General features: G+C 40.4%; 1 pseudogene; it reads left to right on the top strand.

Moving 5' to 3' along the window:
• Positions 1–9433: 9433 nt before the first annotated feature.
• Positions 9434–10227, top strand: LOC112396625 (40S ribosomal protein SA-like; annotated as a pseudogene).
• Positions 10228–23425: the final 13198 nt, after the last annotated feature.

Genomic DNA, 23425 nt, shown 5'->3' with positions numbered 1-23425 from the left:
GAGCAAGCAACTTTGGTGGCAACACTCCCTTCCCTTCCCGCCTGTCTAGGTGGTGGGACAGTGTCCAGATTGTAAATTCTTTCAGGAAAAGCCATTCCAGGATCTCTGATAGGTTATACAAAACGTAAGTATTTGTTATGCTAATTCTAATATGCAATTTCTCATTCTTGAATAGGCAGCCTCAGAGTTTCACTTTTGCTCTACACATTCACCAAAAAGACAGGAAGCACCACAGTAAGACAACTCTCTGATCATCAAGTGACTTTGGACGATGATGTCACGTGGTTTTCTTTAATCATCACCATACTTATACTGAGTACATGGCAGGACTAATAGGTGTTGGGTGGAATCGGGGCTCAGAATGGCCCACTAGCCTCAGTTCTTATTTGGGACAAGAACTGTTGTGTGTTGGAGAATTTTAAATGAGTTTTTCCCGAGGTCCTGATCATACTTTCATTTTTTCTCTCTGCCAGATTTCCTGTATCTCTAACCACTCCTTTACCACCCAACCATGTCTAGTCTGCTCAGCAAATTCCTACCCTAAAAGGAAGCTTTTTGAAATGTCCCAGGCTCTGTGAAACCTGCCCTGAGCACTCACCACACCCTCTGTACATAAGTCACCCCCTGGTACTGCGATATTGCTTTCATATCTACCTTCCTAGCTAGAGTGAAGACATGAATGATCTCTATATCTTCAGTGCCCAGAACAGTGCTCAGCACACAGCTGATGCTTGACAAACATTGGACCAAGACCTGTCCCATATCCTGTCCTTCCATGCTGAGAAAACCCAGCTTTTGAAAAGCCATCATCTTCCAAGCACTTCACCTAGAACTCAAATGGCAGTAGGTGCTAGGGAATTCGACCGATTATTCAACCCTCTAATTATAATGTGTATTTCTCAATCTTCAGTTGGCAGTCCCAGAACAAAGTTTACTCAGATTTACAGAAAGTGGAGGAAAATGCCCCAATAAGTCGACTTTCTGATCATCAGAGCTCTAGGAATATGCTTCTCAAAGCCTTTAGTGATAGAAATTTTTGTGTCTATTCTTCTGTTTCTGACATGAAACTCTTACTCTTTTAAAAAATGTTTACTTTTAAAAAATACAAAAGTATTCCACTCTCATTAAAGAACAATTGCCAAATAGAGAAAAGCAGAAAACAACAAAACAGTTTTCAATCGTCTCACTATGTAAATAGTAAGTCTGTAACATTTTGGAGTATGAATTACTCTCTTACTTATGGATTTTAATAAAAACCAGAGGACAGCTCGTGCTGTCTGCTAAAATTAGAGCCAGATTCCACAGAACATACATAGGTGGATTTCATAGTTGGTTCCTGCGTGCACAGGTGAGGCAGCGCCTGCCTATAGGCACACCCTGGTAAGCAGCTCTGGGTAGGGGGAGATGAGTTAATGCAAAGAGTGAATTAGCACGGTTGGGTGCCTTTGCTTGATCTTATGGAGTTTGTCTCTTGCCAACCACTTTTCTGTTCTCTTCAAATCCCCTGGAGTCGTGACAAGCCTCAGGTTTCCGGCTCCCGTCTGTGCAATTACTGGTCAGACCTCTCAGGCTGCAGTGATGGACATGAGGTCCTTAGTAAAAATCCGAGGGCCTCACCAACAGCCCCGTGACCTTCACCACTGGTTTCCTTGACTGAACTTGCCTTGAGCTGTCATACTTGAACTCTAGCCTCCATTATGACACTCTTCCTTGGACTCTTAGTGGCAACCTCAGCGCCATCCCTTGTTACTGTAATGGGACAAACAACTCCCTAGAATGGAAAGATCATGGCAGCAAGATGACACCTCGTCGAAGTTAATAAAGAGATAGAGGCAGCTTTCAGGCTGAGCAGAGCGGACCATCAGGATGTCCTCATTTGTATGGAACGACCAGCCCCGAGAAAAGTGTACACTGACTTCTCAGCATTGGAATGGATCTTTACGTGTGTGTATATATATTTGTTTTATTTAATGTAAAAAGGATTTCTGGGCCCAGAGGAATGAATCACTGCTGTAACTGAACAAGGCTTACCTAGACTCTGCCAGGCACTGTGCTAATTGCTGAAGACATAAAGACACATACAACAGTCCAGCTAGGGTGAGAACCATGCAGCTGTGTAGAGGGAAAGGATTTTAATATTTATGGAATGCTCCCTCTGTGCTGGCCATTGTGCTGGGTGTTTTGTAAAATTAACACATTTAATCTCAGCAAAGTGTAAATTAGATAGTATTTCCTTTCATTTTATGGAAGAAGAGGAACTGAGGCTCAGGGAGCTATTTACTGCCCTAACTCACACAGCTGGAACTTTTAATAAAAACTCAAAATCGACATCCCAGGCAGTTTGATGGAGCAGAGGGGAGCAGCCTTTCAGCGTGCGTGGGTGGAGATTGGGAGCATGACCCCCGTGCCGTCGGCCTTGTCTTGCTTTCTGCGTCAGCCAGGGCCAGGAGCCACACCACCCCAGGCTTACCTCCTCCTTCCCTGAAGAGGCAAAGGACAGAACGGTGGAATGAACTGGATGTGTAGATTCAGCGGGTCTTGTGTTCCTACCAGTGGTGTGGCCTTTTTTTTGCAGTACGCGGGCCTCTCACTGTTGTGGCCTCTTCCGCTGTGGAGCACAGGCTCCGGACGCGCAGGCTCAGCGGCCATGGCTCACGGGCCTAGCCGCTCCGCGGCATGTGGGATCTTCCCGGACCGGGGCACGAACCCGTGTCCCCTGCACCGGCAGGCGGACTCTCAACCACTGTGCCATCAGGGAAGCCCACGTGTCTTGATATTTTTGAGCTCTGCTTCCTCACTCATATAATGGCACAATGGCAACCTTACAGGGTTAAGATTATGAGTCTTGAGTTATGAAAAGTGGCTCGCACTGCACATGGAGCATTTCAACGCTCAATAAACATTAGCTCTTGTGCCTTCACAGCTTTACCAGCATAGATCTATATGGTCAGTTCCTGTACTATGTCCTAAAATACTCTATTTGTTCTGTGTGTGTTAATCTTTGTCCCCCCAACCCATTCTCCTCCCCTATTAGGTGGCCTTAAATTCTTTGAGGGAAAATATCATGTCACATGTTAACAATTTTCATAGTGTGTGACCCACAGCAAACATGAAAAAACAAAAAACAATACCCAACATTTGATTGATCGAATCTGTCTTGCTGACACCACATTCTGACCACCAGGTGATGGGTTAGTAGCCGATAACTAGAGCCAGCTCATACTGACTGTGAAAGCCATGTTAAACTTCCAGGAAATTTGTGAGCCAGTTGTTAAACTGTGGGTAGCTTAAAATTTGCTGTGGTAGGAGTATTTACACCACAGAAATTGGTTAATCCTATAAGGCAGGGCTTTGCTTCATCCCCGCACCCAAACATACACAGAGAGCCAGAACGTACAAGGTTTCCTGATAGTCTAATTTCTGGTGCCTCATCATTTTCAAGAAACTTCCAGATGATACTTAGCTTGATCTCACCAAAGCAGAAATGTGTAGAGTATTTAAAGACTCCCTATACTAATAGGATTTCTGATTTTAGAATTGGAAATTTAAAGATCTCACTTCTTTCGATCACCCTCCAGTGTAGAAGTATCTTCTTTAACATTCCTAATGAATGCCATAGGAACCCAGTCTCTCCCCACGGAGTGCTCCAAAAATTCTTCACAATGGTCTGTTCCTACCTTTCCTGTAACTTCCACTAATTGTTCTGGGATCTGCCTGTATTTTTGTAGCAAAGCAGAATGTCCACACTCTCCAAGTGATGGCATCGAGCACAGCTCTCATGTCACAGCCACCATGATTCCTCTTTGTCAGCCTTCATGTAGGGCCTTCATTTTCTCATTGTTAAGACTGTCCACCCCCCACCATTGTAGTTATCCAAGAGCTGAACAAAATATTCTGGATTTAGCCAATTAAGTACAATAAAGTGAGACTACTACTTCCCGTGATATTTTTCCACAAGTATAGTTCACATTTAGTTAAAAAAATTAATTCTTGTCATTAATTAATTATTTTCAAGCCAGGCTACCTTAGTGTTGTATCCACACAATTCATTTCATGAGCTAAGCACTTTACATTTATGGTGGTTGTATGCCATGTTCCCATTACTGATGCATTCTCTTTTGAGTATTGATTTTGATAACCATCATATTAATTCAATTAATTTTTAGTTTTGTGAGCTCCCCTATAGACCTTCCTATAGGTAAAATTTAAAGACTAAATACAAATATTCAACCAGTTGTGATTTTACCTAATTACTATTATCCAACACAACTGTCTGAAATTTGTCTGCAGGGATGTCATGAGAAGTTTTGTCTAATAGTTTGCTGAAATCAGGCATGTTTATATAATTCCCTAGATTTGTCAGTGCAACCATTTCATCAAAAATGGTAGTGAATTTGATGTGGTATGCCTGGTTTTTAGTGAACTCAGCTGGTTTCTTGTACTCATCTACTTGTTTTCTAATTTGCTTATAAATGTTGTACTTAATAATTGATTCTAGAATTTTGTACTGAGGAAAAGCTTACCAGTCAGTAGTTTCCAATAGCCACCTTTTCCTGTTTGTTGAGATTCAGGATGACATTTTCTTAATACTTCTTTTGACATCTCTCCTGTTCACTTTGATGTCATATGGATTCCAAGTCATGGGACTCTTTTTTTTTTTTTTTTTTGCTGTACACGGGCCTCTCACTGTTGTGGCCTCTCCCGTTGTGGAGCACAGGCTCCAGACGCACAGGCTCAGCGGCCATGGCTCACGGGCCCAGCCGCTCCGCGGCATGTAGGATCTTTCCGGACCGGGGCACGAACCCGTGTCCCCTGCATTGGCAGGTGGACTCTCAACCACTGCACCACCAGGGAAGCCCCAGTCACAGGACTTTTGCAAGTCCAGAGTCAGATCCTGTTAAATCATTTGTCTGGTCCTTCAGTGCACTGCTGTCTAATAGAAACATGACGCAAAACACACAGATGAACCATTTACGTAATTTAAAAATTTCTAATAGCCACATTAAATAACTAAAAAGAAACAGGTAAAATTAAATTTAACCTTATATCTCCAAATTATTATCATTTCAAAATATAATTATGTAAAAATTATTGAGATATTTTACATTTTTTATGCTAAGTCTTCCAAATCTAGAGTGTGGTTTATACTTACAGTAAACCTTAATACATATATACCAGCTACATTTCAAGAGCTTAAAAGGCACATGTAGGCACATGAATCGGGCAGGGATAGACTTCTACTCGTTTCAAGTGTCGACATTATTGTTTTTATTATTCTTATGATGTACTCTTTTTATCTTGCACTTCATTCCCATTTTCGTGATATTTATTCTTTCTTTTTCAGCAAGAAGGGCTCACACACAGTCAAGAAGGCAAGAGCTAAATAGAGGTGGAACAGCCTCACTTTCTCTTTGTCTGTTGATATTAATGAGGGTACCTTTTACAGTTAAACGCCATAAAGAAAGCTCGTTAACGGCAGTAACATCCCCTAGCACACTATTCTCCCTAGAACCACAAAATGGGTATGTTACAGAGGCCTGGGAGCTAATTCTCTCCAGATGTGCGCAAAGCAAGCCAGACCAAAAGGTGGAAACTGGAATTACTAAACACTTAATAAGGAGCTGATGGAACCAAGGCCCCAGGGTTGGCTTAGCAATAGTGAAACACAGAGACACTGTTTGTTCAGAGGAACTTCAAAGCCCCCTATAAACTCCCAGGAAAGGTGAGAGGCAAAAACACTACAGAGGATTCTGCAGCATTCTTGCAAAGTCAAACTGGAGACTAACTTGAGATTCTTCCCCTGGTGCTTAAGAAGAAGACTTAGGGGCAGGTCTGGTGAGCAGATGTTTGACTTCTGTTGATGCCCATTCTTACAGTATGTGCATGGAGGATATAGACCTTTCTCTAGTGAGGCCAAAGGGGACAAAACAATTAAACATTTAGTTTAAAAAATAAATCAGAAAGAGCAAATGGCTTCTGTGGACTAAGTAGTATTACTCTATACCCAAACCATAAGATTGCTAATGAGACATAGCAGATCCAAATAAAGTTGGTTATATTTATCTTTGTTTCTTCTTCCTTCCCTCACTTTACTAGTGGGACAAAGAACATGGAGTTTTGGCTAAGATCATAATTTAAAAGTAGGAAAAAAGATCAAATAATCCAGTGTGATATGAGTTGAAAGTCTGATCACTTTGGTCACCAGTTACCTGGCAGGAGAAAGGCTTCTAGGATCCAATCCTGTAGCTGTTTTCTTTTGTTTGTTTGTCTGTTGTTTCCATTGCTAATCGCCGTGACCTGTCAGGTATGTGCTGTTTGCCTTTCATATCTTTCTTTGGGATTCAAAGAAATAATGAAACAATGCCAGCTTAAAAACAAGACGAGAAAAGTGATCAAAAGTGACCCCAATGCCTAAGCAAAATGGTGCCATAGAGGAAGGAAGAGAAAGACCCTCATTAAAATGTTACTAAAAGAGAGAAAAACAGAGACAGTTCTGGTGTTGTTAGAAACTGAGGCAAAATCCCATCTCCTCCTTGGAGAATCAGAACAAAAAGTGTCCCCACCCCCTTTTTTTTTTTCATATGATAGAATTATGTCCATTGCACTCACAACATAATGATGAGTTAAATGCATAGTCTCTTTGGACTGAGACCTAGGTTGGATTCCCAGCTCAGCCACTTACCGGATGTATAACATTTTCAGTTTCTTAACCTGTCTTGGTTTCAGTTTCCTCATCCATAAACAGGGCAGGAAAATAGGACTTCCTTCTTAGGATTGTTCTGAGGATTAGCAGAGGCAGTGTATGTAAAATTCTGACATTTTATAGCCCATTCCTTGGCACAAGGTGAGAGATAACTAATGATACCCAAGGTGATAGTCTGTTCATTATTTACCATCCCATCTTCCATTCACCTCTCTTCCTGCAGGAATATGTCCTTCTGGTATTCACAGCCTTGGGTAGATTGCATTAGTTTCAGGCAGATCCTTCTCCTTCTTACCTCCAAAGGGCAGTTCATCAGGGTTGTTCCTTGTGCTAATTCTCTTCATAAAGAAAAGGAGCAGAGTCTCAACTGAGTCACATACTTGGTGAATTCCTTAACTCTGAGCATTTGCTGAAAGTGTGGCTCTCAGAAATGGTTTTCCGAGATGGACCATCGGCTAAGGAGCTATGTGTCTCCCCGTACCCAGGCTGCCCTCAGTTCCCCTTCCTAGGACTTCTGTGCATATGGCCAATCACCATAATAAAGCATTTCATAAAGTCAAGATTTGACAAGAAAAAGATAAATGCAAACAGTACACAAACACTGGGAGGAGAAACATCTGGATGTCCACTGCTTGTTTCCTGTTGAGAGAGTTTGGGAACTTGGGGATTTTAACAGTTGGACAGGGCTAATTTTGGAAATGACTTCACATTTCTACAAAAAGGAAAAGCATACATTTATTACACTTTACTCATCAGATGAGGGAAGTTGGTGGTCAACTTCCCAGGCCTCTCTGAGAACAAAGGGGATTGAATTGGAAATGGAGAGAGGATTTTCCTTCCCTTCTCACCCTCTCACTTCTAGTGTACCCCTTCTCCTTGTCATGACTTTGGGTTCCTAGATTTCTAACTTTCCTTCTTATATTCAGTTTCCTCTTAGGTTCCAGAAGTCTTAACTTTGAATTCTGGCTTTACCACTGACAGATCTCTTACTCTAAGCCTCAGTTTCCTCTTTTGAAAATAAAATGAATCATAATAGTAATCATAGCAGTAATAAGTATTTACCCTCCAATTTCACAGGATTGTGTAGATCAAGTCCCTTCCTCCTCCTCCCGGTTCCCAAAACATTTGATGTTCTTTCTTGATTCTTTATCTTTTAATAGAGATTTCCCTTTTCTCTCCCTAGAAAACTGTGACTCACCCTTTTAGACCAAGCCTGAATACTACTGATGCTGTGAGAGATTGTCTCCCTCTCACAGGTATTAAAAATAACATTTCAGAACACATTTCGTAACAAGGGAAATTTTGCAATACATCTTTAAGTAAGAAAAAGGAAGTTATAAAATATGTGATCCAAATTTGGTAAAATATTATATTATATTTATTTAAATTTAGTTAACAGGATGTTAAATGGGGCTCCTTTTGTCATGGACTTTGGGCTATAGCTGCAAAGCTGAAAGAACCCTCACATTCTAAAATGTAGATGCTAGGTACATATGCAGACGCTGTTAAAAGGTAGACCAGATAGCCTCGCAATATCCCACCACCTATATAAGAAAAGGTAAGAAACTCAAATTCAGTTTGCTTAAGTAGGAACTTCTTACTAATGAGTTGTTGGTTGCATATGAACTGTTGTGTCATCACTCCTCCGTTCCCCATGAGTTACTCACTTCTCAGGTCAGATGAGACTAGCTCTAAGAGAACCACTCCAAGAAATTGGGGATGCCTGCAAGAAGAGGAACATGGCTTCTCACTCCTCTCTGGATGCTGGCTGAGTTATAGACAGTCTCAGGCCCATGAAGATGCTGCCTCCCAAGCAGAGGAGAGTGAGAAAGTTCTTGGGATTTTGACACATGATCCCTTCCCTGTAGGTGGAGGCATATGTGAACCCAGCATGGCTTGTCTGAGCACCCTGAAGGTGTGAGCCAGAGGAGGAGTTGGCAACAGCAGGAGAAAAAGCCACAGAGGAGCAGGGACACCACTATTCAGCATGGGAGGGATGCCTGAGTTTTCCACGGGCCCAGAGGATATTTTGAAGGTAACTGGATTTAAAGTCCCTGGAAGGTCATCCCAGCAGAAAATGGCAGTAAGGTGATTACAAAAGCTGAGAGTGGAGGAGGGCAAGATATCAGCTGGATTGTGTGTCACTCACATGGATGTCAGGGGCTGCACAGTGTGTAGGTCCTCAGGGTGCCTCCAAGTAATCCACAGGCAACTGGCCAAAGACCAGGGTATGGAAGCCTCTAGAGACAGGCAGGAGTAGCCGAGGGAGACATAAAACATTAACATCAGCACTAGGAAAGGATGTTTCTCTCTCTTCTTCCTCTTCCCCTCTCTTTTGCCCCAAATCTGGAGATCCAGTAGAAGTGAGGAGAATACACCCAGACATACACTTCTCATTCGCTGCTGAAGATTCCTGCCCATGACTCAGGCCTATGTTGAGGGTTGCAAATCAGGGGATGTTGGGAAAAACAGAAATTTTAACTTGGGAGTGAGACTGAAACTTTGGTTTAGGCTCAATGAAACTTGATGTTATAACTGAAAGTGACATTGTCCTTCTGGATCCAGTTTGCTCTCAAGATCCCATGCTTGTTGATGCATGAAGAAAACTTCAGACTTGCCAATGAAAGGTAATGCAGCCTTTCCTCACTTACCCGTACAGCATTGTCTTGGGTTCTCATTGTAACTTAAAGGGAAACGTTCACAAAGTTTAGAACCCTTGATGTCCCACAGATGAAGGAAGAGGATGTCCTCAAATTCCAAGCAGCAGGAATCCACTTAGGTGGTACAAACCTTGATTTCCAAATGGAACAATACATCTCCTAAAGGAAAAATGATGGCATCTACATTATAGATCTGAAGGGGACCTGGGAGAAGCTCCTGCAGATGGCTTGTGCCATTGTTACCATTTAAAAACTGACTGATCCGTGTCATATCTTCCAGGAACACTGGCCAGAGAGCTGTGCTGAAGTTTGCTGCTGTCACTGGAGCCACTCCTATTGCTGTCCACTTCACTCCTGGAACCTTCACTAACCAGATCCAGGCAGCCTTCCAGGGGCCACGTCTTCTGGGGGTTACTGATCCCAGGGCTGACGACCAGCCTCTCACAGAGGTGTTGTACATCAACCCACCTACCACCGCTCCCTGTAACACAGACTCTCCTCTGCGCCCTGTGGACACTGCCATCCTTGCAGCAACAAGGGAGTTCACTCAGTGGGTCTGAGGTGGTGGATCCTGGCCCAGGGAGTTCTGCACATGGTGGTACCATCCCGTGTGCACACCTTGGGAGGTCACGCCTGATCTCTGCTTCTACAGAGGTGCTGGAGAGACTGAAAAGGAAGAGCAGGCCATGCTGAGAAGGCCATGGCCAAGGAGGAACATCAGGGTGAATGGACTGCTGCAGCTCCCAAGTTCACTGTATTCTACCTACGGTCGCAGACGGGTCTGAAGGCACAGGTGCCTCTGTGCCTGCCCAGAAGTTCCTGCACAAGACGGGAGCCCTCAGCCCCGTCTTACTAGGGATTTAGTAAGAAAAGCCATTTCCAGGGTATGTTATAATTAAAGTCATACTAATTCAGTCCAATCCTTAAACACCTACTCCACCTCACTCTGTACTGTGGGATAATTATATAATTATAACCCTGAGGCATTGCAGGACATGGGAGAAAGAATTAACCCTTCAAGTCTTTATGTTAATTGCATGTTACTGTTGTCTAATTATTTGTCAGGAGAAGGCGATGAAGAGTGATGATAAAAGCATAAAAGTTTTTGCAGCTCCAGGACTCCAGATCCCAGCTCTGCCACTTAGTAACTGCCTGCCACAGTTTCCTCATCTCTGTTGCTAGGAGTTTTTTTGGCATCCTCAAGGGAAGTTTTAGTGCCTAGAAAGATTAACCAGAGGCTTAGTTTTGGTTTTTTTAATTAATTTTTAAAATTAAAGTTATAAATTGAAAACTCGAATTGTTCTTTAAGCTTTTAAATTCAGCTTCAAATCTTATTAATCCATTTATAAGGCTAGTAAACTTTTTTTAAATTTTATCTTATTTATTTATTTAGAATTTTATTTATTTTTTATACAGCAGGTTTTTTTAGTTATCTATTTTAAACATATTGATGTATACATGTCAATCCCAATCTCCCAATTCATCCCACCACCCCCCTCCCCCCACTTTCCTGCCTTTGTGCCCATACGTTCGTTCTCTACATCTGTGTCTCTATTTCTGCCTTGCAAACTGGTACATCTGTACCATTTTTCTAGAGTCCACATATATGCGTTAATATACGATATTTGTTTTTCTCTTTCTGACTTACTTCACTCTGTATGACAGATTCTAGGTCCATCCAAGTCTCCACAAATGACCCGATTTAATTCCTTTTTATGGCTGAGTAATATTCCATTGTATCTTCTTTATCCATTCGTCTGTCGATGAGCATTTAGGCTGCTTCCATGACCTGGCTATTGTAAATAGTGCTGCAATGAACATTGGGGTGCATGTGTCTTTTTGAATTATGGTTTTCTCTGGGTATATGCCTAGTAGTGGGATTGCCGGGTCATATATTAATTCTATTTTTAGTTTTTTAAGGAACCTCCACACTGTTCTCCAGAGTGACTGTATCAATTTACATTCCCACCAACACTGCAAGAGGGTTCCCTTTTCTCCACACCTTCTCCAGCATTTGTTGTTTGAAGATTTTCTGATGCTGCCCATTCTGACCTGTGTGAGGTGATACCTTATTGTAGTTTTGATCTGCATTTCTCTAATAATTAGTGATGTTGAGCAGCTTTTCATGTGCCTCTCGGCCATCTATATGTCTTCTTTGGAGAAATGTCTATTTAGGTTTTCTGCCCATTTTTGGATAAGGTTGTTTGTTTTTTTTAAATATTGAGCTGCATGAGCTGTTTATATATTTTGGAGATTAATCTTTTGTCCGTTGATTCGTATGCAAGCATTTTCTCCCATTCCGAGGGTTGTGTTTTCATCTTGTTTATAGCTTCCTTTGATGTGTGAAAGCTTTTAAGTTTCATTAGGTCCTATGTGTTTATTTTTGTTTTTATTTCCATTTCTCTAGGAGGTGGGTCAAAAAAGACCTTGCTGTGATTTATGTCAAGGAGTGTTCTTCCTATGTTTTCTTCTAAGAGTTTTATAGTATCCGGTCTTACATTTAGCTCTTTAATCCATTTTGAGTTTAGTTTTGTGTATGGTGTTAGGGAGTGTTTTACTTTCATTCTTTTACATGCAGCTGTCCAGTTTTCCCAGCACCACTTATTGAAGATGCTGTCTTTTCTCCATTGTATATGCTTGCCTCCGTTGTCATAGATTAGTTGACCATAGGTGCATGGGTTTATCTCTGGGCTTTCTATCTTGTTCCATTGATCTATAGTTCTGTTTTTGTACCACTACCATATTGTCTTGATTACTGTAGCTTTGTAGTATAGTCTGAAGTCAGGGAGCCTGATTCCTCCATCTCCATTTTTCGTTCTCAAGATTGCTTTCGCTATTTGGGGTCTTTTGTGTTTCCATACAAATTGTGAAATTTTTGTTCTACTTCTGTGAAAAATGCCATTGGTAGTTTGATAGGGATTGCATTGAATCTGTAGATTGCTTTGGGTAGTATAGTCATTTTCACAGTATCGATTCTTCCAATCCAAGAACATGGTATACCTCTCCATCTATTTGTATCATCTTTGATTTCTTTCATCAGTGCCTTATAGTTTTCTGAGTACAGGTCTTTTGTCTCCATAGGTAGATTTATTCCTAGGTATTTTATTCTTTTTGTTGTATTAGTGAATGGGGTTGTTTCCTTAATTTCTCTTTCTGATCTTTTGTTGTTAATGTATAGGATGGCAAGAGATTTCTGTGCATTAATTTTGTATCCTGCAACTTTACCAAATTCATTGATTAGCTCTAGTAGTTTTCTGGTGGCATCTTTAGGATTATCTATGTATAGTATCATGTCATCTGCAAGCAGTGACAGTATTACTTCTACTTTTCCAATTTGTTTTCCTTTTATTTCTTTTTCTTCTCTGATTGCCGTGGCTAGGACTTCAAAAACTATGTTGAATAATATTGGCGAGAGTGGACATCCTTGTCTTGTTCCTGATCTAAGAGGTAATGCTTTCAGTTTTTCACCATTGAGAATGATGTTTGCTGTGGGTTTGTCATATATGGCCTTTATTATGTTGAGGTAGTTTCCCTCTATGCCCACTTTCTGGAGAGTTTTTCTCATAAATGGGTGTTAACTTTTGTCAGAAGATTTTCTTCATCTATTGAGATGATCATTTGGTTTTTATTCTTCAGTTTGTTAATATGGAATATCACACTGATTGATTTATATAAATTGAAGAATCCTTGCATCTCTGGGATAATTCCCACTTGATCATGATGTATGATCCTTTTAATGTGTTGTTGGATTCTGTTTGCTAGTATTTGGTTGAGGGTTTTTGTATCTATATTCATCAGTGATATTGGTCTGTAATTTTTTTTGTACATGTGGTATCTTTTTCTGGTTTTGGTATCAGGGTGATGGTAGCCTTGTAGAATGAGTTTGGGTGTATTCCTTCCTCTGCAATTTTTTGGAATAGTTTGAGAAGGACGGGTGTTAGCTCTTCTCTAAATGTTTGAGAGAATGCACCTGTGAAGCCTTCTGGTCCTGGACATTTGTTTGTTGAAAGGTTTTTAACCACAGTTTCAATTTCATTACTTGTGATTGTTCTGTTCATATTTTCTATTTCTTCCTGATTCAGTCTTGGAAGGTTATACCTTTCTAAGAAGTTGTCCATTTCTTCCAGGTTGTCCATTTTATTGGAATAGAGTTGCTTGTAGTGGTCTCTTATGATGCTTTGTATTTCTGTGGTGTCCATTGTAACATCTCCTTTTTCATTTCTAATTTTATTGATGTGAGTCCTCTCCTTCTTTTTCTTGATGAGCCTGGCTAAAGGTTTATCAATTTTGTTTATTGTCTCAAAGAACCAGCTTTTAGTTTTCTTGATCTTTGTTATTGTCTTCTTTGTTTCTATTTCATTTATTTCTGCTCTGATCTTTATGATTTCTTTCCTTCTACTAACTTCAGATTTTGTTTGTTCTTCTTTCTGTAGTTCCTTTAGGTGTAAGGTTGGGTTGTTTATTTGAGATTTTTCTTATTTCTTGAGGAGAGGTAAGATTGTATTGCTATAAACTTACCTCTTAGAACTGCTTTTGCTGCATCCCATAGGTTTTGGGTTGTCGTGTTTTTATTGTCATTTGTTTCTAGGTAATTTTTGATTTCCTCTTTGATTTCTTCAGTGATCTCTTGGTTATTTCATAACATAGTGTTTAGCCTCATGTGTTTGTGATTTTTACATTTTTTTCCCTGTAGTTTATTTCTAATCTCGTAACGTTGTGGTCAGAAAAGACGTTTCATATGTTTTCAATTTCCTTAAATTTACCAAGGCTTGATTTGTGACCCAAGATGTGATCTATCCTGGTGAATGTTCCTTGTGCACTTGAGAAGAAAGTGTAATCTGCTGTTTTCAGATGGAATGTCCTATAAATATCCATTAAATCTATCTGGTCTATTGTGTCATTTAAAGCTTGTGTTTCCTGATTAATTTTCTGTCTGGATGATCTGTCCATTGGTGTAGGTGAGGTGTTAAAGTCCCCCACTATTATTGTGTTACTGTCGATTTCCTCTTTAACAGCTCTTAGCATTTGCTTTATGTATTGAGGTGCTCCTATGTTGGGTGCATATATATTTATAATTGTTATATCTTCTTCTTGGATTGGTCCCTTCATCGTTATGTAGTACCCTTTCTTGTCTCCTATAACATTCTTTATTTTAACGTCTATTTTATCTGATATGGGTATTGCTACTCCAGCTTTCTTTTGATTTCCGTTTGCATGGAGTATCTTTTTCCATCCCTTCACTTTCAGTTTGTATGTGTCCCTAGGTCTGAAGTGGGCCTCTTGTAGACAGCATATGTATGGGTCTTATTTTTATATCCATTCAGCGAGCCTGTGTCTTTTGGTTGAAGCATTTAATCCATTCACATTTAAGGTAATTATCAATATGTATATTCCTATTACCATTTCCTTAATTGTCTTGACTTTGTTTCTGTAGGTCCTTTTCTTCTCTTGTAGTTTCCTACTTAGAGAAGGTCCTTTAGCATTTATTGTAGAGCTGGTTTGGTGGTGCTGAATTCTCTTAGCTTTTGCTTATCTGTAAAGCTTTTGACTTCTCCATCAAATCTGAATGAGATCCTTGCTGGGTAGAGTAATCTTGGTTGTAAGCTCTTCTGTTTCATGACTTTAAATATATTGTGCCACTCCCCTCTGGCTTATAGAGTTTCTGCTGAGAAATCAGCTGTTAACCTTATGGGAGTTCCCTTGTATGTTATTTGTCATTTTTTCCTTGTTGCTTTTAATTTTTATTTATTTATTTTTGCTGTGTTGGGTCTTTGTTTCTGTGTGAGGGCTTTCTCTAGTTGCGGCGAGTGGGGACCACTCTTAATCGCGGTGCGCAGGCCTCTCACTATTGCGGCCTCTCTTGTTGCGGAGCACAGGCTCCAGATGTGCAGGCTCAGTAGTTGTGGCTCATGGGCCCAGTTGCTCCGCGGCATGTGGGATCCTCCCAGACCAGGGCTTGAACCCGTGTCCCCTGCACTGGCAGGCAGACTCTCAACCACTGCACCACCAGGGAAGCCCCCTTGTTGCTTTTAATGATTTTTCTTTGTCTTTAATTTTTGTCAATTTGATTACTGTATGTCTTTGCATGTTTCTCCTTGGGTTTATTCTGCCTGGGACTCTCTGTGCTTCCTGGACTTGGGTGGCTATTTCCTTTCCCATGTTAGGGAATTTTTTTTTTTTTTGCAGTACGCGGGCCTCTCACTGTTGTGGCCTCTCCCATTGCGGAGCACAGGCTCCAGATGCGCAGGCTCAGCAGCCATGGCTAATGGGCCCAGCTGCTCTGCGTCATGTGGGACCTTCCTGGACTGGGACACGAACCCGTGTCCCCTGCATCGGCAGGCAGATTCTCAACCACTGTGCCACCAGGGAAGCCCTAGGGAAGTTTTTGATGATAATCTCTTTGAATATTTTCTTGGTTCCTTTCTCTCTGGGACCCCTATAATGCAAATGTTGGTGTGTTTAATGTTTTCACAGAGGTCTCTTAGGCTGTGTTCACTTCTTTTCACTCTTTTTTCTTTATTCTGTTCTGTGGCAGTGAATTCCACCATTCTATCTTCCAGGTCACTTATCCTTTCTTCTGCTTAAGTTATTCTGCTATTGATTGCTTCTAGTGTATTTTTCTTTTCAGTTATTGTATTGTTCATCTCTGTTTGTTTGTTCTTTAATTCTTCTGGGTGTTTGTTATTTAATTCTTCTAGATCTTTGTTAAACACTTATTGCATCTTCTCATTCTTTTTCTCCATTCTTTTTCCAATGCCCTGTATCATCTTCACTATCATTATTCTGAATTCTTTTTCTGGAAGGTTGCCTATCTCCACTTCATTTAGTTGTTTTTCTGAGGTTTTATCTTGTTTCTTCATCTGGTACATAGCCCTCTGCCTTTTCATTTTTCTATCTTTCTGTGAATCTGGTTTTTGTTCCACAGGCTTCAGGATTGTAGTTCTTTTTGCTTCTGCCCTCTGGTGGATGAGGCTCTCTAAGAGGCTTATGCAAGCTTCCTGATGGGAGGGACTGGTGGTGGGTAGAGTTGAGTGTTGCTCTGGTGGGCAGAGCTCAGTAAAACTTTAATCTATTTGTCTGCTGATGTGTGGGGCTAGGTTCCCTCCCTGTTGGTTGTTTGGCCTGAGGCAACCCAGCACTAGAGCCTACAGGCTCTTTGGTGGGGCTAATGGAGGACTCTGGGAGGGCTCACACCAAGTGGTACTTCCCAGAACTTATGCTGCCAGTGTCTTTGTCCCTGTGGTGAGCCACAGCCACCCCCCGCCTCTGTAGGAGATGCTCCAACACTAGCAGTTGTGTCTGCTTCAGTCTCCTGTGGGGTCACTGCTCCTTCCCCCTGGGTCCTCATGTACACACTACTTTGTGTGTGCCTTCCAAGAGTGCAGTCTCTGTTTCCCCCAGTCCTGTTGCAGTCCTGCAATCAAATCCCGCTAGCCTTCAAAGTCTGATTCTCTGGGAATTCTTCCTCCCATTGCAGGACCCCAGGTTGGGAAGCCTGATATGGGGCTCAGAACCTTCATTCCAGTGGGTGGACTTCTGTGCTATAATTGTTCTCCAGTTTGCGAGTCACCCAACCAGTCACCCAAACAGTCACCCAACATGTCTTTGGATGTGGGGTATCTTTTTTGGTGAGTTCCAGTGTATTCCTTTCAATGATTGTTCAGCAGTTAGTTGTGATTCTGGTGCTCTCTCAAGAGGGAGTGAGATAAGGCTGGTAAATTTTAACAATAACTTTTGAGGAAGCCTATGACTAGCATTTGACTTTCATTTACAAACTTGGTTAATTAAATGTCTTTAAATATTTTAAAGTGCACTTATAGGTTTAATGTATTTCATCCCTTTCTTAGGGATTTCAGTTGTCGGACAACAAATAAAATTTCCTTAATTAAAAAAAACCTTAAGTCTAATAAATTAAGCTTAGAAATGTGGGTAACTGTAGCTCTCAGATATTCTAATACAGTAGATAAACTTAGTGAGACTTCAAATGAAAATCACAAGTTTAATTAAGTATTCAATTACATAATGTAAGTTGGATTCACATCAATTACATAATGTAAGTTGGATTTATTTGGCCAAAGTCATGTAAACATTAGAAATATGTAAAACTTGCATAGATTCCTCAGCCTTAAAGATTAACATTTAACAATTCTCTATTTGTTTAGACAAATATCATCAAAAGTCACTGAGGTTTCTTTCAACTGAGAGACCTGGAACTTCAGCTACCTGGACTGACTCCTCTCACACCTCACTTAGAAAACCAGTGTATCTCCCCGTGTCATACGTGGGTTGCCTTTCTGAGTTTGCTTGTTTGTCACCAAAGACTCCAGAGTTCAGTCAGGATGCTGACTGGATTCCTGTTGACTCTGCTTGGATGTGCTGAACTTTATTCATAGTTGCAGATCAATTTCAAGAAGTGGCTATTTGTGTCGCTCTCATCCCTGCAGTCAATTTATACATATTTCTATGTGTATGCTCTAGGAAGCCTATAACTCTTACCCAAGTCAGTCTCTTGGTTGGGTTTTGCATTTCTTTGGCAAAACCTTAACATCTGTAAGTACCTTCCCATTTTTTTCCAGGTTCCTAGAGTCACATAACCCTTGTTATTGATATTGAAATTGAATATATGCATTGTGTATTGGATATTGAAATGATAACTGATTGAGTTTCAACTATCTCTTATTGCTTCACTTGTGGTCACAATATGTGAGGTCAGTCTATTAGCAATCTATACATTTGGAATTATAAAACTCACCTTACAAGGTTGTTGTAAATTAGCATTAATTAATGTTAAACACCTACCCCAGTGATGGTACATTGTAGGCATTCAGTCAGCCATGGCCACTACTACTGTTTTCACAATTCATTGATCCTAATGTATTTTATAATAACTAACCCTGCTCATTACCTCAATGGTCAACTTAAATTCCATCGCTAATTATGACACCATTGCACCCTTGCATAAATCCTCAGCTGTCTTGCCCCGTTGTTTCCTCATCAGACTGCTATGGCAAACCACCACCCTGTGTAAACCCATCTCTTTATCTACCCACACAGCTGAAAGTGGCCCGAGAAAACCACACTAACATGTTCATTGGTCTCCCTTGAATTATTGTTTACTCACTTTAATGCTGCCTGGCAGTCACAGGCAGTCACAGTCTATTTTCTGAATCCATTCACTTTCCCACTCTCCTCAACCACCATTTTATACCTTTTCATCTCTCCTTAAATTGCCACCCTTACTTTGAGCTCATGAGCTTGCTTCCAATGTCACTAAGAAAACACAGGCACTCAGATAATAACTTCCACATGCTCCCATCTCCATATGCAACCACCTCTCTGCATCTGTGCATATTTCTCCCGGATGAACTCCTAGCAAAAGCCATCCCCTCTGTTTGTGCACTAGGTCTCATCTCCTCTTGTCTATGTGGGAACACTGCTCCTGCAATCTCCCCTCTCTCTCTAGCATTATCAATCTTTTCCTCTCTAGTAGATCTTTTCCATTTGCCTACACAATTGCTGTTAGTTCTCCCATCTGTTTCCCAACCTTCTCTTGACTCCATTTCTTGTCCAATAAAGTTCCTTTTTTTTATTTTTTATTACTCCCTTTTCAAAATTCCTTGAAGGAGTTGTCTCCATTTATTTTCTTCTATTATCTCTTGAGCATAGTCCAATCAGGCTGTTGGCACATCACTCCAGGCAAACTGTTTTTATCAAGGTTACAAATGACCACTATTTTCTAAATCCCATGCTCAATTCTCCAACCTCATCTCATTTGACCTATCTGTAGAATTTAACATGCTGAACGTCTTTCTTCAATGCACTTTCTTGTTTTTCTTACCCATTAGCAGCTCCTTCTCATCCTGCTTTGCTGTTTCTCCTCATCTCCCTGATCTCTTAGCATTCAGTTAAGAAGCTCAATCCTCAGACCTCTATGCCTTTCTCTCCACTCTTTTCCCCTTGGTGCTATTATCAAGCCTCATAATTTTAAATACTATCTATACACCAGTGGACCCCAGATTTATGTTTCCATCATGGACCTGTCTACTCAACATCTCTACTTGGGAGTCTAAAGAGCATCCCAAACTCAACATTGTCCAAAATTGAGGTCCTGTGCTTTCCCCAACAAACTTACCACAGTCTTCTCCATTTCAGGAAATAGCAACTCTAGCCTTCCATTTATTTATGGCAAAAATCTTGGAGTCATCCTTGACTCCATTCTTTTTCTTCCAACCTGTATCTGATCCACCAGCAAATTATATCAGCTTTATATAAAAAATATATCCAGAATCCAACCATTTCTCACCACCTCCACAGCCACTACAGTGAGTCAAGCAACTCTCCTCTCTCACCTAGATTTAAAGCAAAAGCCTCCTTACTGTTCTCCCTGCTCCTATCTTACTCCCACTTCAATTTATCCCCAACAACCACGTGGAATGTTTTTAAAAATTTTAAGTCAGATCATGTTATTCCTTTTCTAATGACTGACATTTCACTTACAGAAAAAATTAATGTCTTTACAATGGTACACAAGACCCGACATGATCTGGAGGTCCATCATTTCTCAGATTGCATTTTCTACTACTGTTTTTCCTCACTCATTTGACTCTAAAATGCTAAGCGTATTCCCACTTTGAGGCATTTGCACTATTACCCATGCTGGGAGTGCTCCTCCCTAAATATTCACACTTCTTACTCCCCAACTTCCTTCAGGTCTTTAATCAATTGTCATTGTATCAGATAGGTTGGGCTAGGTTATGCTTCAGTAACAAGCACCCCTGAGCCTCAGCAGCTTAAAACAAGTCATAATGCATGTCCATTTTGGGGTGGCTGGGCTCTGCCCCATGTTATCCTCACTCCAGGTCCCAAGATGATGGAACAGCACTTTTGGACCATTGCTGTGGCACAGGGGAAGGAAAAGCATGAAGAATCTTATACTAGCTCTTAAAGCTTATGTGCCAAAATAGCACAAATCACTTCTACTCATATTTTATCAGCCAAAGCAAGTGACTGGGCATCTCTAATTCCAAAGTAGCAAGGAAATATAATCTATCATGTGCCCAGAATAAGAACCAGAAATACTGATCAACAGGACTATGATATTAATGGTTATCAGTCATCATGTAACTGAGACCTTGCCTGGCCACATATGAAATTCTTTCTGACCACCTTCCAATTTCCCTAGTCCCCTTAATTACTTTATTTATCTTTTTAGCATCTATCACTACCTACACATAAGATATATATTACATGTTTATCTTGCTTGTTTTATATCATCCTCCATCAGAATGTAAACTCCAAGGGAAAAGAGAGTTTTGCTGTTTTAGTCAATATTGTGTTCCCAGTGCCTAGAATAGTAACTGCATACAGAGGCTTTAAATTAAAAGCCTCTATACATAACAAGAAGGATACAATTAGCGATCCATGTAATATATACTTTGATCTTTCAGTTGCTCAGGCTTGGAATTTGGCTTACACCAGGGTTGGTAATATTCATTTATTCAACAAATTCGAGTATATACTTAACTTATGCAAGGTTCTGTGCATCAAGAAGAACATCCTCATTTTCATACATACCAGATTCATGGGAAGCACTTATTACCTTTCTCATTGTACACTACTTCTGCCAATGGAGGAGAAGGAGCAGCTTGACTTTCATGGAGACAAAAATCATAAGCTTCCTTTTTTCAGCTAAGATCTGGCTGATATCATGCTTTCTTGTTCAGAAATACAAGAAAATCTCATAAGTGACAAGCATACTTCCTAATTTCTCCTTCCTGACCCATTTGCATTTCATCACATGTGCAGGCCCTCCAGTAAGCAACACTTATTCCAATAATGAAGCTCCCAGCATCTTAATTTGAAAAGCCTTCATCAGCTTGAGTTTAGCCTCTGTGCCTGATGGTCTTCTTTAATGAATCAAATAATGCATTTCTCACTTGTAATTAAATGATACTTTAAAAGGCTTTGTCTTCTTCAAAAGACTCATGTGGAATTCATCTTCACATGATTACACTCAGCACCTAGGGTAGACACTGGGGTGGGACTGTGGATATTCACCAGGTCCTTGAAGGCAAATCATAAAAGAACTTAGTAGAGAAGCTAAAAAAATTAAAAGGTCTTAGTAGAAAATGAAGTTAAGATGTAAATATCAAATCCAAGGCTAGCTTGCTTCCCCGCTTAGAGATATTACTGCTGAGTCCACTAGTCCATTATTTCCACCAAGCTTTAGTTTGTTTGTTTGTTTTTGTTTGTTTGTTTTTGCAAAGACCACATCCAGTTGTATAAAATATTTGAGGGAGTAATAAGTGCATTTGCATATGATGTGCATAGAATTACACACCATCTTCAGGAAAATTCAGAGTTAAAATAAAATTAGTAATATTTTTCCTTATTGTGCTTTCCTTAGTTTCTATGCCTCAATCTTCCTGGCTCTCCACTCCCTATAGGAAAAAAATGCAGCGTTTCCTGGCTGGCACCCAATCTATCACCTGCCATCACCTGACATCTCTTTTCCTGTTCTTTACATTATCTTAGGCACCAGACTCACAAAACTACTCACTGTTTTCTAACATGGCATGAGAAATTACTATCTGTTGACTGTCCATTAGCCACTTTTTCACTTTCTTCCTTCCTAACAGAGCCATGGTTTTCTTCCTTCTGGCATTTGTTTACTGTATACTATAGTGGCCCTCACAAAGCTCCAGGGTATAAGTTTTTGATTAGTTTAAGCTCACCTGGCAGATCCATCCCCTTGGCAAGTGACTCATTTAGGCATGGGTACATGATGCAATCCCGGCCAATGAGAAGTACAGGAAAGGGAAACCTGTTAGGGGATTTCTTGGAAAGTTTCCTGAGTCTTAAAAGAGGACACCAAAAAAGACCCTCACCTCTTTTCTGCTTCTAGACATGGCGACAGAAGGAGGTGATGCCTAGAACAGCTTCAGCATCACATAACCATGAAAGCAGGTAACACACGTGAGATGGCAGAGGAGAAAGATGGAAACTGAGATCTTGAAGAGGTCATTGTGTCCCTGGTTTAAGCAATCATAATACAATCGTAATTATGACTTAAGTCCTGGGCACTGTTATGAGCAATTTACACATGTTCACTCATTTAATCCACACAACTATCTTATGCAGTGGGTGTTTTTATTGTTTCTATTTTACAAATGAGCGAACAGAACGAGGGAGGGGTTAATGTGCCAAGGTCACTTTCCTTATTTATTTGTTTGCTTTTTCAGTCTTTTATTATACAAAATTTAAAGAATATATTAAAATAGAGAACAGCATAATGAATCCCCAGGAACCCAACCATCATCCAGTTTAAACAATTAGCAACTCATGACCAGTCTTGACTCATCTATGCCCCTGTCCACCTTTCCTCTGCCCCACATTATTTTGAAGCAAATCCCAGACCTCATATCATTTCATTCTGGATTACATCATGTATGACAGAAACTAAAAACTGCTTTTATTGGGTCTTCTGTTACAGCTAAAACTAGTCTCTAACTATTAATAAATTTCTTATCATAAAATTTGAAAATATAGATATGCTCAAGGCAAAATATAAAAAATCATCTACAATATGATCACCTGGTAATAACAACTAGTAATTTAGTGTACTTCCTTTCAGTACTTTGTATAAGTTTGTTTTGAATGTGAGATTGTATTTTTTCTATTTATTATGACCTGAGCATTTTCCATCCTCATCCCAGCCCCCATGATCTTTGGGTGCTGGGCTCTCTCTATCCTTCCTTCTTCTAGGAACTTGAAAAAGTGTTTCCTTTGCTCTTTGTACAATACCTCCACCAAGGTACTTTAACAACATGCTGCAATTGTCTGTTTACCTGTGTTCCTGACTAGTCCAGGGCACGCTGAGCTCAGAGACCATTTATAAGGTGGTTTTTTTTTAAGTCTCTGCTGCCTATATTGTTATTAGACAAAAGTAATTATTGGAAGGATGTTGTTGAACATGGTGGTGCCTGCATTATGCAGTGTCTACTCCATAAGGATCCAGTGGAGAAGCTTTCCTCTCCTCCCAGAGGTAGGTAAAACCATGTTG

This window comes from Neophocaena asiaeorientalis, unplaced genomic scaffold, assembly GCF_003031525.2.
Source record: "Neophocaena asiaeorientalis asiaeorientalis breed wild unplaced genomic scaffold, Neophocaena_asiaeorientalis_V1.1 scaffold581, whole genome shotgun sequence".
In the NCBI taxonomy this organism is placed as follows: Eukaryota; Metazoa; Chordata; class Mammalia; order Artiodactyla; family Phocoenidae; genus Neophocaena; species Neophocaena asiaeorientalis.
This window is presented reverse-complemented; position numbering and strand designations above follow the sequence as displayed.